We start from the raw sequence: 13744 nt of genomic DNA, 5'->3' as shown, positions 1-13744 counted from the left end.
ATGCTAACAGTGCAGCAGAAACTGACTGGTTTGAAGCTGACCTCCTTTTATTTCCTTTGCTCAGCCTCTAAGTGAAACACTTAGAAAGAAAACAATAAAATGCCAGCAACTAACATAGCCAGGGAAGAAAGTAGGATCCTACTGATGCTCACACTTTTAAAGAATATTTTTCTACTTATCACACTTTTATTATGGAAAATTTGAAATATACAGGATAAAAGTATGAAGAAATGAAAATCTGAAAATCTCCCATCTGTTACCATGTAGAGGTAACTACCATCTCTCTACCAGAGAGATTCTTGACAATTTTGGTGTATTTCCTTCTGGGCTTTTTTTTTTTTTTTTTCCTGTGCCTAATTATAGACTGTATTTTCTGATTTAATTAAATTGTTAATTTTTTAAATTTAAGTGTACTTGAAACTTCATGCTTTCAAGAGTAATTTTTGATGTTTCCTGCTTTGTTTCTCATTATAATTCTAGAAAGGACATAGGAAAGATATTATTCTTATTTTACAAGTGAGAAATCGAGGTCCGGAAGGCTAACTGCTTTTTCTCAAGGTCACACAAATGGCCCTGGCCTCTCGTTTGTGGTCCAGGGGTCTTTCTGCCTGACCCAGTCCTCACTGTGCATGGAGGCAGGACCCGTCAGTGGGATAGTCCTTGGATTACTTATGGCTATGCAGCCGACTCTTTCTTTTCCTATCTCCAGAAGGTTTAAGTCACCTGGTACACCTGGTAGTCTAATTATGGATGCAGGAAGGGGGGGGTATAAAAGATAAGTGCCATCGTTTATGGGCCCATCCAATCTGCATTCCTGATAATGAACTTTTGTTAGGCCCTTGTTGACTGTAACATATTTTATGACCTTGACCTCCAAATCCTTACCCATTTATGCCACCTTCTGGTTTAGTGCCATGGGTGCCCCATGCCTTAGCCTCACCTTATCTGTAGTCTGGGGGTGGGGCCTGACACAAGCATCACCAGCCACAGTGGATTATGATTACGATCTGGTGTAAAAAGATGAGCAAGAGCAATCAGATGTTCTCTCTCAGGAATATGTACTGATAAACATGGAGAGAATTTACCAATGATCTGCTGAGGCAGAGAGTCAGGACAGATTAATGGTTAAAGCCGCATGTCAGATGAGATTTTGAGAGAGAAGAATGTGTGCATATGTTGGCAGAGAGTAAAGCATTGGATCACAGAAAGAATCAGAAATTCCATGGAGGGGAAGGGGGAGAGAGAGAGAGACAGAGAGAGGCCTGTCCCCAGAGCTGCTTGTTCCTGGGGTTTCCAGTTTATGTCCAGCCCCTGTGTATCTGACAATAACTTCCTTCACCCACCCCCTGCCTGGAGGTAATTCGCTTGGGTCTCTTGTCCGTGCAACTAAACAAGGAAGCCTGTCTTAACAGTCACCACAGCCTGAGAAACTGGAAGAGACCTTCTGGAAGGCTTCATTTGCCCTCCCATTTTGCAGATGAGAGAGCCGAGGCTTCAGAGGGGAGTGGACTTGCTCATTGTCAGTGGTCTCTCGATTCCAGTCCAGGTTCCCTGCTGTCTCCAGGCATCTCACCTTGACTTCCCACCTGAAATATCATTAAGCTTGAGAGCTGGACTCATAGTTTCTATATCCCTTTCTTCTGCTTCCTTTTGCTTTGTATATTGTTAAACACTGAGTAGGTGCTCAATAAATACTTGTTAAGTTGAATTGGAGGATACTCTAGGTTTGAAGTAGTACTGGAGGCCACTGCTGATGAAAGTTCCCTTGACAGATGGACAGGCTGGCATTTCGGGTGAGTTTCAGACAAGACCTCTCAGCTCCTGGGCACTTACTCATTTTGAGGTTGGAGGTGACTCTTCATCCTATGGATTTGCCACAGCAAAACTGAACAAAGAGGATGGCTTCTCCTGTGCCTGACAGGTCAGAATCTGTCGCCAGTAGCTATATATCCAAGGGAAAGCAGCTTCAGGGATGCATGTGCATCTGATTAGATTGTATATCTAGTTGCTGGGCAAAAATGAATATGATGCATTGCAGGTGTTGGTGGTTTGTATTCTCTGAATTATTTAAAAAAAAATAAAACCAGGATTTATCTCGAGTGGATTGGGAGAGGAAGGGAAAAGGGGTTCGGAAATGGTATTTTAGATGTCATGCAATTCTTTATTCTCTTTTTTAAATAAATGTTTGTTGAGTGCCAATTTTGTACCAGACATTAATTTAGACACTGGGGATGCAGCAGTAATACAAAGCTACAAAAATTCCTGCCCTCCGGGAGCTAACATTCCGTTAGAGTTGCAAAGTTATTTAAAGGAAATGTGACATATTAATTTGCCAGGGCTGCAAAAACAAAGTATTATAAACTGCGTGGCTTAAATGACAGAAATGTTCTGTCGCACAGCCCTGAAGGCTGAGACCATGGGTAAGATTGTTTCTTTCTGTGGCCTCTCTCTTTGGCTTGTAGCTGGCCATCTTCTTCCTGTGTCCTCACCTGATCTCCCATCTCTGTCCAGATTTCCTCTTAAAGGGGCACCAATCATATTGCATTGGGCCCACCCTAGGGATCCCATTCTTAACTTGGCTCTTTAAAGACCCTATCTCCAAATGTCATCCCATTCTCAGGTACTGGATATAAGGGCTTCAACATGTGAATTTTGGGAGGAACACAATTCAGGGCATAACATAGCATCCATAAAGTGATGTTGATGCATGGTGCTTCACCATATGTGAAGAATATAGGTTTTGTGTTGCTTTTACAAACTGAGGAAGGATTGCTTGTCCACCCATGCCACCTATGGCCAGTGCTGGTTTGGAGGGAAGGCTGACCTTGGGCAGCAGAGTGATCAAGTCATGAATTGAGTTATCCTTGGTGAAACTATCCAGACTACGTGAGCACTGAAATGCTGACCTGGACTTAATACAGTAGTCTTAACAACTGAGAACGAGGCACAGGGCTTTTATATATGCATTTTTAGCGTAGCTTGCTGAAGACGAGTGAATTTATTTTCATAAATGACGGCTCAGGGAAAGACTGCAGCCGTTCTAACATGAGGGTATTAAAGCCGTTTGTTTTTTCCCTTTAATCACCTCCTATTTTCCTAATGGGATTGGAGCATGTGAGGTTCCTGCTGTTTTATATACTTGGTTACCATGTGGCTCATTGGTTTCTCTTTTTCATTTATGCTGTTGTGGTTTTACTGAACAAACGACCTCTGTATCATAATGAGCTCCTGGATCTTGACATACTGAGCATACATCCACAAAATCTGGAACTCTTTGCTATGGAAGATTCAGTCTGTTTTTGAAGTAAGATAAAGGTGCTGAAAATAGTTGGCCAAGCACATAGGAGGAGGGCCAATGGTTCTCCAGAGGCTTTGATGCAACAGATGCCTGGTCCAAACAGTGACGTGTGGGTTTGATCCATCTTTCAAATCGGAAAAACCATTTGTCAATCTGACAATGAGGGCTTCTTTTGCAGGTACTGGAGGTAGTAATTTGTTAGTAAAGAGCTATGCGTACCACTGAGTCCCAGGGAGAGTTGGTAAAGCAATTAAGAAGGATGCGAAGGCTGTGTCAGATTTTTGTCAGAGCAAGCAGTTGAAAAATGAAGGATTGTGACAAACAGGGGAGGCACTTGGGCTGACTAAAGGTAAGATCAGGAAGAGAAGTTTTTCTTTGTGATATTTTTGCTCATCTTTTTTATTGCCTTAAAAATCTTTGTAGGAACTTCTTTGTTCATTGATCGATTCCCTTGTATTTGTTAATTTACTGAACATCTATTAGGTAATAGTGACTCAGATAATATATGATCCCTTCCTTCAGAAAATTTTGTTAGGGAAGGGATGTCACCAAGGTGGCAGAGAAGAAGACTCCAGCCTCGGTCCCTTTACAAAGATCAACAATTAGACAGCTATCCATGAACAAAAAACAGATCTGGGAGAGCACAGGGATCTGCCTAAGAAGCTTCAGCAACACAGTGGAACAAAAAGCCCGAGTGACCACACTGAGAGGGAGGGAAGAATAGCTTCACTTTGCCTGCATCATCCCATCTCCCGGGCTGGCACTGCTCAGCGCCAAGAGGGAACTCCCAAGCTAGCAAGTGTTCTTTTAGCTGGGAAAGGAGAGTGGGTCAGTGACTAGATTCTCCAGTCTTTCAGAGCACTGCACAAAGGACCCACTTTGGTTTCACTCCACCCAACAACTAGAAAAACTGAGATGGATAGAGATGGCTGGGAACAAGGAAGAAGACTTGTTCCAGTATCTGATACAGGGGCTACCAGTATCAGACACAGTGGGAATGATCATGGTTCCCAGTGACCAGCTCTGCAGAGGACCCCAGCAACTTTTACCACTGAAGAAACCAACAGACTCCCTATGGATTTCACTGGTTTTTGCCCCAGAGGTATTTGCATTCACTAAAGACAGCTGCCTGAGTCCCTCACTGCTCCCTACCTTTCTTCCGTTACCCTGACCTTTTGGACCCTGGGATCTAGACAGGCAGCTAGCCCTATCTCTGTGTCATGTAAGTGCAAGATGCCAGCCTAGACCCAGTGGCAGACTTCACGTTGGTGTATGCATGTACTCAGGGATAGCCCCTTCAGCTGAGCACCCATTGTCATGTGTACGACTGCGGGAGACCCCATCGCCATGGATGTGCACATCAACAGCCATTACTGGCCTGTACTGCTGGGCTTACTTGTAGCTAGCCCCTCCAGCTGCACACTTGCATTCCCCCAGTCCAATTCCTGTCACAAGTCTTCATTGTTGTGTGCCTGTCAGCAGCCACAGGAGTGGATGCTGACAGGCACTGGTGCCCTGCAGTTGACCCTGTTCTTTGCTGCTGGTCATAGCCCTCAGCATTATGTTTCTGTGTGCATCGATGTAAGATTGATTAATGATGATATAGTACATATATATAATGGAATATTACTCGGCCATAAAAAAGAATTTCATCTTGCCATTTGCAACAACATGGATGAACCTAGAGGGTATTATGCTAAGTGAAATAAACCAGAAGTAAAATACCATACAATTTTACTAATATGTGAAATCTGAAAAAGTAAATAAACAAAAGAGAAATAAACTCATATATAAAGAGAACAAACATGATCGCCAGATGGGAAGGGGGTTGAAGACCTAGGTAAAAATGTGAAGGGCTTAAGAAGTACAAATTGGCAGTTGCAGAATAGTCATCAGAATGTAAAGTACAGCATAGGGAATATAGTCCATAATATTGTAATAACTATGTATGGTGTCAGTAGGTACTAGACTTACAAGGGTGATCACTTTGTAAATGACATAACATTGTATACTAGCTGTAATTGAAAAATAAAATAATAATAAAAAAGAATAAAGAAGCCCTTGGAGACCTAACAGACACAGAACACTCCATCCGACAGCAGTAGAATACAAATTTTTCTCAAATACACGGGAAATATTCTCCAAAAGTGATCTTAGGTCACAAAACAAGTTTTCACAAATTTAAAAAGATTGAAATCATACCAAATGTTTTATTCAACTGCAGTGGTGTGAAACTAGAAATGAATAACAAGAGGAAAATTAGAAAATTCACAAGCATGTGGATATTAACACAAACAACCAATGGCTCAAGGGTGAACTTGAAAATGGAAATAAAAAATATCTTGAAAGAAACAAAAAAGAAACATAATATGCCAAAACTGAGGTGATGCAGGAAAAGCAGTGCTAAAAAGAAATTTTATAGCAATAAATGCCTACATTAAGGAAAAAGATCTTAAATAAACAACCTAGATTTACATCTCAAGGAACTAGAAAAAAAGAAACAAACGAAGCCCAAAGTTAGCAGAAGAAAGGAGATAAGAAAAATCAGAACAGAATTAAATGAAGTAGAGAATACACAATAGGAAAGATCAACAAAACTAAGGTTTTTTTTGGAAGATAAACAAAATGGACAAACCTTTAGCCGGACTTACCAACAAAAGAGAGCTGATTCAAATAAATAAAGTAAATGAAAGAGGAGACATTACAACTGATGGAACAGATATATAAAGTATCATAAGAAACTACTATGAATAATTATATGCCAGCAAGTTGGACAATATAGAAGAAATGGATAAATTCCTAGAGACATAGAACCTACCAAGACTTAATTATGAAAAAATAGAAAATCCGAACAGACCAGTGACAAGAGAGGACATCAAAGCGGTTATTAAAAACATTTCCAACAAAGAAAAGCCTAGGACTAGATGGTTTTGTAGGTGAATTCTGCCAAACATTTAAAGAATCATTAATGCCAATCCATTTCAAACTCTCCCAAAAAAATGAAGAAGAGGGATAGCTTCCAATCTTATTTTATGAGGCTAGCATTACCCCCACACTAAAGCTGGATAAGTAGTACAAGAAAAAATTACAGGCCAATATCCCTGATGAACACAGATGAAAAAGATCTTTCACAAAATATTAGCAAACTGTATTCAATAGCACATTGAAGGGATCATACACCACGATCAAGAGGGATTTATTCCTGGGTTGCCAGGATAGTTCGACAAATGTAAGTCAATAAACATATCAGACATTAAAAAAAAAGGATAAAAATTATACAATCATCTCATTAGATACAGAAAAGCCATTTTATAAAAATTCAACATCTTTTTCATGATAAAATCTCAACAAATTGGTTATAGAAGGAACATACATCAACATAAGGAAGGCCATATATGACAAACTCACAGCTAACATCATACTCGATGTTGAGAGTTGAAAGATTTTTCTTTAAGACCAGGAACAAGACAAGGGTTCCAACTCTTACCATTCCTGTTGAGCATAATACTGGAAGTCCTAGCCAGAGAAATTAGGCAAGAAAAATAAAGATATCCAAATTTGAAAGGAAGAAATGAAATTGTGTCTGTTTGCTTAGCATATAATCTTGTTCATAGAAAATCCTAAAGATGCCACCAAAAAAAAAAAACAAAACGCACAACTAAACAATTAGAACTAATCAACAAATTTAGTCAAGTTGCATGTTAAAAAAATCAGCATGAAAAATCAGTTGTGTTTTTGTGCACCAACAATGAACTATCTGAAAAAGAAATTAAAAAAATCCCATTTAAAATAGCATAAAAAATAAAATACTTAATAAAATATGTAATAAATTGATTAAGGAGGTGAAAGCTCTTTATGCCAAAAATTATAAGACATCAATGAAGGAAACTGAAGAAGAAACAAAGTTATTCCATGTTCATGGATCAAAAGAGTTAATGTTAAAATGTCCATACTATCCAAAGCCATCTATACACTCAATGCAATTACTATCAAATTTTCGATGGCATTTTTCACAGAAATAGAAAAACAATCCTAAAATTTATATGGAACCACAAAAGACCCAGAATAGCCAAAGTAATCCTGAGAAAGAACAAACTCGAGACATCACATTTCCTGATTTTGAACTATGTTACAAAGCTATATTTATCAAAATGGTAGTGTACTAGCATAAAAAACAGACACAAAGACTGAAGAATCGGGAGCCCAGAAATAAATCCATGCATATAAGGTCAGCTAATCTATGACAAGCCAAGAATATTCAATGGGGAAATAATAATCTTTAATAAATGATGCTGGGAAAACTCAATAGTCACATGTAAAAGAATGAAATTGGGCCCCTATCTATGGCACTCATAAAGATTAACTTGAAATAGATTAAGAACTTAAACATAAGACCTAAAGTTATATAACTCATAGAAGAAAACAGGGGAAAAGCTCTTTAACATTGTTCTTGGCAATAATTTCTTGTATATGACACCAAATGCATGAACAACCAAAACAAAAATCAGTGACAAGCCTACATCAGACTAAAAAGCTTCTGCACAGCAATAAACAAACTAATCAAAATCAGAAGGCAGCCAATGGATGGGAGAAAGTATTTGCAAGCCATATATTTGGTAAGAGATTAATGTCCAAAATGTATAACAAAAATCATATAACTCAATAGCACGCCCCCCCCCCAAAAAAAAACAACATTTAAAAACTGGGCAAAGGGCTTGAACAGATATTTTTTCCAGAGAGGATATACGAATGGACAATAGATACATGAAAAGGTGCTCAACATCACTAACCATAAGCGATATGCCATAACGAGAAATCATGTCACACCTGTTAGAATGGCCATTCTCAAAAAGACAGGCAATAACAAATGCTGGCAAGGAGGCTGAGAAAAGGGAACCCTGGTGCACTGTTGGTGAGAATGTAAATTAGTGCGACCACTATGGAAAACAGTATTGAGGTTCCTCAAAAAAATTAAAAATAGAACTACCATGTTATCCAACAATCAGACCTCTGGGTATATATAGCCAAAGGAAATATAATAAGTATCTTGAAGAGATATCTTCTCTCCCATGTTCATTGCAGCATTATTTATAATAGCCAAGATATAGAAACAAATGTCCATTGAAGATGAATGGATAAATAAAATGTGATACACACACAATGGAATATTAATCAGCTATGAAGAAGGAAACCCTGCCATTTGTGACGACACAGATGGACCTTGAGGGCATTATGCCAAGTGAAATAAGTCAGACAGACAAAGACAAATACCATATAATCTCACACATGCAATCTTAAAAAAACAAAACAAAACAAAACAAAACCAAAAACCACTTAGAGAAACAGAGAACAGATTGGTAGTTGCCAGAGGTGGAGGGTTGGGGTGGGAGATGAAATGGGTGAAGGTTGTCAAAAGGTGCAAACTTCCCGTTATAAAATAAGTGAGTCCTAGGGAAGTAATGTATACCATGGTGACTATAGTTAATAATACTGTATTGTATATTTGAAAGTTAAGAGACTAGATCTTAAATTTCTCATCACAAGAAAAGTTGTAACTGTGTGGAGATGGATGTTAACTAGACTTATTGTGCTGATCATTTAGCAATATATACAAATTTCAAATAATTATGTTGTATACCCAAAACTAATAATAATGTTATATGTCAATTATATCTCAATTTTAAAAAGTAGTTTATAATTTTTTTTGTCTTATAACAGGAGAAGTTCATATTCATTGTAGAAAATTTAAAAAAATATCAGCAGGAAAAAAGTAAGAAAATAATAATGACATATAGTCCCACCACTATATATTTTGGTACGTTGCTCACTTTTTTTTTTTTTGGTATTCATGTATATATGGGTGTGTGCAGGTGTGTGTGTGTGTGTGTGCGTGTGTGTGTATGTATGTGTTTGTGCACGTGCAGGCCTTTGTGTGTGCATGTCCTACAAATTAGTGTTGAATTTGGCTTTAAGTGACAGAAAACTACAGTGTCTTAAATAGATTTGTCTCTAGCAAGAGATCTCTAAAGAGGAAGTAGTTGGCAGGTTCATTGGCTCACGTCAGTGCTGAGTTTTCTGCAATTCCTTTGATCATTTGCTCAAAGTTGAGTATGGCAGCTGCAGTTCTAGCCATTTCAGCTCTGTTTACTACAGAAAGAAGGCAGGTGAAAGGCAGCACCTGCAGATGTTTGGCTGCGTTTCATTGGCCAGAACCATGACCACTTTTAGCTGCAAGTAAGGTTGTGAAAATGAACATTTAGCTTTTATGCCTTCCTGTACAGCAGGCAAAAGTGAAAGGCCTGAAGTTGTATTGGGTGGCTTGAACTGCAGTACCTACCACATAGACAATGCGGCATTCTGTGTCTAATATTTGTGTAAGGATTATTTTCTTAGGATAATTCCTAGATATGAAATTTATGACTCAAAAGGTATATAACCTTAAAAAAACTTTAGAATAATTACTCTTGGACTGTGTTGATAGCAACAGTGATACATGGCTTTTATTACATCTCAGATAGACCTGACTTTGAGGATATAATCAAATGTAGCTTTATTTTTATCTCTCATCACCCCTTTACATTTTCTTCATTGTGGTAGAGGATGAATTTCCCATGCCTATGATGAAAATTTGGGCAGCTCTATGGTTTTTCTGCTCATTCTTAGGCAGCAGAGAATCCAATGGTTATGTTAGGTGCAAACACATTTTAGAAATTAGGATATCCAGACTCCAACGATAATCAAATCTCCGAATTCAATTAACGTGTGATCGTGTCCCTCCCACAGCTGGACCCTCACTGCGACTGACCCTTTGCTGGAGCAGAGGTATGTCCTTTTTTTTGTCTGCTCTTCTGTCTGTACCCAATTACTGCTGTTCCTGACCTCTACACCTCAAGGGCGGGAAGAGAGGAGGAGAAAAAGTGACAGGGGAGCGCTTCCTTGAACTACCATTTGCTTCACACTCAGCCCTGGCAGATATTTTTAGCTGACTCTGTCTCTCCTTGGTGCTCTGCTAGGCTCCTTGGGAATACCTCTGCCTGAAGGCCCCTCTTAGCTTCCTGGATGCAGACTGTGCAATCCCTCCCTTCCCATGCTGCTCTCATTCCAGTTCTCCGATGTTTCTCCACACATTGTCTCACCGTTGGCAGCCCCACACCCTCCCAGGCAGTCCTTTTGAGCACACTTTAAAATGCATCGAGGCCTGTCTGGGGGAATAAATAAAATGGATCCAGGCTGGCTTTCCCTCATGGGCCACACCTTGTTCCTGTGAACTCTGGGGTGCAGCCCAATCCCAGCTCTGTGCTTTCCTCTGCTGCCATATGTTGTCCAGATTTCTTTACAGTGCACAGTGTCCCCTAAGTTCTGGGACCGTCTTCACACTCCTTAAATGGCCCAATGGAAGCTCCCTCCTTAGGACTGAGGGGCCAAAAGTACATTTTGCTCCTTTCACATGGCAGCGTAAGGTGGTCTCACAGCATGTTAATAGTTCTCTTCAAAGCAATCACTTTACACATTCCCCTTTCCATATAAATTTAATATTTACATTAAATTTAATATTCCCAAAGCAAATAAAGGCCTTTGAGCGAGGGAGTCAAGAGTCATGAAACTGGTTTCTAAACATCTCCTATAAACTCTGCATTAGAGGCTTGTTGAGTCTGCTTGGGCTGCTATCACAGAATACCATAGATTGGGTGGCTTATAAACAACCCACATTTAGTTCTCACAGTTCTGAAGGCTAGGAAATCCCATGATCGAGGTGCCAGCAGCTGCAATGTCTGATGAGGGCCTACTTTCTGGTTCACCATTGTGTCTTCACATGGCAGAAAAGGACAAGAATGCTATGTAAGGGTCTCTTTATAAGGGCACTAATCCTACTAGTAAGGGCTCCCTCCTCATGATCTGATCACCTCTCAAAGGCTCCCAACCTCCACATACCAGCATATTATGGGGTAGGACTTTTGGGGGGAACAAAAATATCCATTTTAAAGCAAGGTTGTTCTACACTCTGGTATCTGTGCTATCGATATTTTGGTTGGGACTGGAATAATTCTTCCAGATGAATATTCTTCCAGATGAATGAAAGGCTATTTAGCTGATCAAACTCCCCTCAATGCTTCTGTGAAGATTAAACAAAGAAAGTTCCTGCTCTTTCTGGAAATGAAAAAAATAAAAGGCCAGCAATTGTCCTGGTAGTAATAAGGATGTATAATTTACATAATCCAAATGGCTCTGAGAACTGAAAACTGGCTCATACAAGTGGTTAGACAAATCCTTGCTAAGGAATATAATGCTACAAACTGTCACTGTCTAAGCTTCGCAGCGCATGCCTTATGAAAGAGGCAGCTGGAATTGCTGTGTTCTTTCAGAGAACGGAGTGCGACAGCTTCTCACATTTATGGCCATCCAAAGTGCAGATACAGCAGCTGCCCGTGATGACTGGATGCTGAAGGGCGGATGTCTCACTGGACAAAAACTTTCTGCAGGGGACTTGGAGGAAAGGGCAGCCTTTGTGGTGGAGAAATTTTCTCTGTGTATGTTAGCTCATATGCCATTCCCTTTCTTGTCCTGTTGTCCCTCCATCCATGCAGCCTAGTGACTTTCTCAGCCTTGACTCAAACCACCTCCTTCATCAAGCCTTCCCTGATCACTGGCCTGGAAGTCGTCTGTCCTTGAGGTTGCGTGGCAGCATTGCTGTTTCCTTCCTTGTATTGTGCTGGGGCCCTCCACTGCGGAATTCATCCTTGTCGAGTAGTTGAGCCCAGTCTATCAGTAAAGGCTACTGATGACTACGTTTAATTTTTTTTTTTTTTACCTTTAACAAATATTCATTGAGCATCAACTGTGTGCTGAGCCCAAGGCTAAGCAGGCAACAGGACACTTTAGGAAAAGTGATGGTACTTGTTCCTCCAGGAGCCCAGTTTTGGGGGAAGCCTGGCATGTGGATACATGTAACGAGGTAGAGAATTTCATTAATCCAGGTCTAGGGGCTGCTTTCTGCAAGACGAGCCCTTAGAGGCTCAAGATGGGCTGCTGTCCCTCAGGGGGTGGGTGTGGCAAGGAAGGCCTCCCATCAGAAGCAAGGGTGCGGAAGCAGAGAAGGCTGGCGTGTCTGGGAATGGATAATCTAGCAGGGAGGGTGATGAGAGGAGAGGTTTTGGGCAGCTGCTCTGAGTGAGAGACTTTGAGGAAAGGGGCAGATGTCAAAAGAGGATTTTTATGAGGCTTTTCTGTGGGTCGTATGGTGTAATCCTTCCCCCCACCCCGCCTCCTGCAGTGTCCTTTAAGGAAACATGGAAGATTTGGGGACCAGCAATGGCTGGGCACAGAGTGCTTCACAGTGGTGACAGGAGGTTGACCAGGTGGCCCCGGGCAGCTCACCTGTATACTGGGGTCACCTGTATGCTGTACACTGTGTGGCAGCCTGTATTTCTCCTGTTACCCTTTAGTTAGGATGTGCTTTTAACAAAATTTATGCAGCCTCAATAATTTTATTTCATTATTTAATCTTTTCACTACGTTGCACTAGCTAATATTATTTACTTTTGCCTCGTTATCTGTAATTTTTATTGTATTATCTGCTTTTTATGATGTAATCTGTTTATTTTTTCTTTTATAGTTCTAGCATTTTAAGTGTGTACTGTTCAACTCATCAAATTTTTTTTCCAGCATTTTTCGATTTTACTGGTATTCATTCCAGCATGTTTTAAGCTAATGTTTACTTATGGCTTTTACTTTTTACTTTTTCAAAACTGGTTTTGACCTTTTAGCTTATTTCCTCTTATTACTGTCAGAGATAGCTGCGCTGATGTCTGGCCTCATGTTCTACCTGCCTTTTCATCCTCCCACGGTTCCTGGCAGTCTGTGGGCAGAGCCGATGGCCCTGAATCTTTATGGAGAGAGTGACCGAATGCATGATTCATTCATGTCGAGTCAGTCACTGGGTCCTGGCCATTTTATGTCCTGAACATTTTAAATCTACCCCGCCCCCTCATCTCCTCCACCCCTATGTCAGGACCGGCCACCATCACTCCTCACCTGGGTCTCCGCTCAGCCTCCTAATGGCCTCCTGTCTCCTCTCTCCTCCCTTCCAATTTACTCTCCATCCTGCAGTGCAGTGATATTTTTCAAATGTAGAAAAAAAATATCCAAACATCCCCATTTATTTTTATCTCACACATTAGGATATACAACTTATTTTAAAAACTTGTATAAAGAATTTAGTATAAATGCTTTGATATTTTTTAAATGATTCATGTTATTAAAAAAAAGTATTTCTACTGTGGAAAATTTCAAACCTAGATGGAAGTAGAGTGAATAGTATTATGAACCCTCATGTGTCCACTGCCTGCCTTCAGCCATTATCAATGGTTCACTATTTTTATCAATTCCCCTTTTCATTTTTGTTTTTATAAGTTGCTTGAGTAACAAATTTTTATATGTCACAATTCC

At 40.0% G+C, this 13744-nt stretch overlaps 1 protein-coding gene across 4 annotated transcripts in view; it reads left to right on the top strand.

Moving 5' to 3' along the window:
- The window catches only part of THSD7B (thrombospondin type 1 domain containing 7B), a 1079084-nt gene that overhangs the window by 59224 nt on the left and 1006116 nt on the right, over window positions 1–13744 (top strand). For 3 of the 4 annotated variants that reach the window (XM_036237409.1, XM_016145417.2, XM_016145414.2), the window contains one exon: window positions 10082–10120. The exons of the other annotated variant lie outside the window; for it this stretch is intronic. The gene's annotated coding sequence lies outside the window, so the exon portion shown is untranslated. The remainder of the gene's footprint in view (window positions 1–10081; window positions 10121–13744) is intronic. 4 annotated transcript variants of the gene reach the window in all.

The sequence above is a fragment of the Rousettus aegyptiacus genome, unplaced genomic scaffold (genome assembly GCF_014176215.1).
Source record: "Rousettus aegyptiacus isolate mRouAeg1 unplaced genomic scaffold, mRouAeg1.p scaffold_m13_p_2, whole genome shotgun sequence".
Classification (NCBI taxonomy): Eukaryota; Metazoa; Chordata; class Mammalia; order Chiroptera; family Pteropodidae; genus Rousettus; species Rousettus aegyptiacus.
Note: the sequence above shows the minus strand (reverse complement) of the source record. Positions and strands in the feature narration are given on the sequence as shown.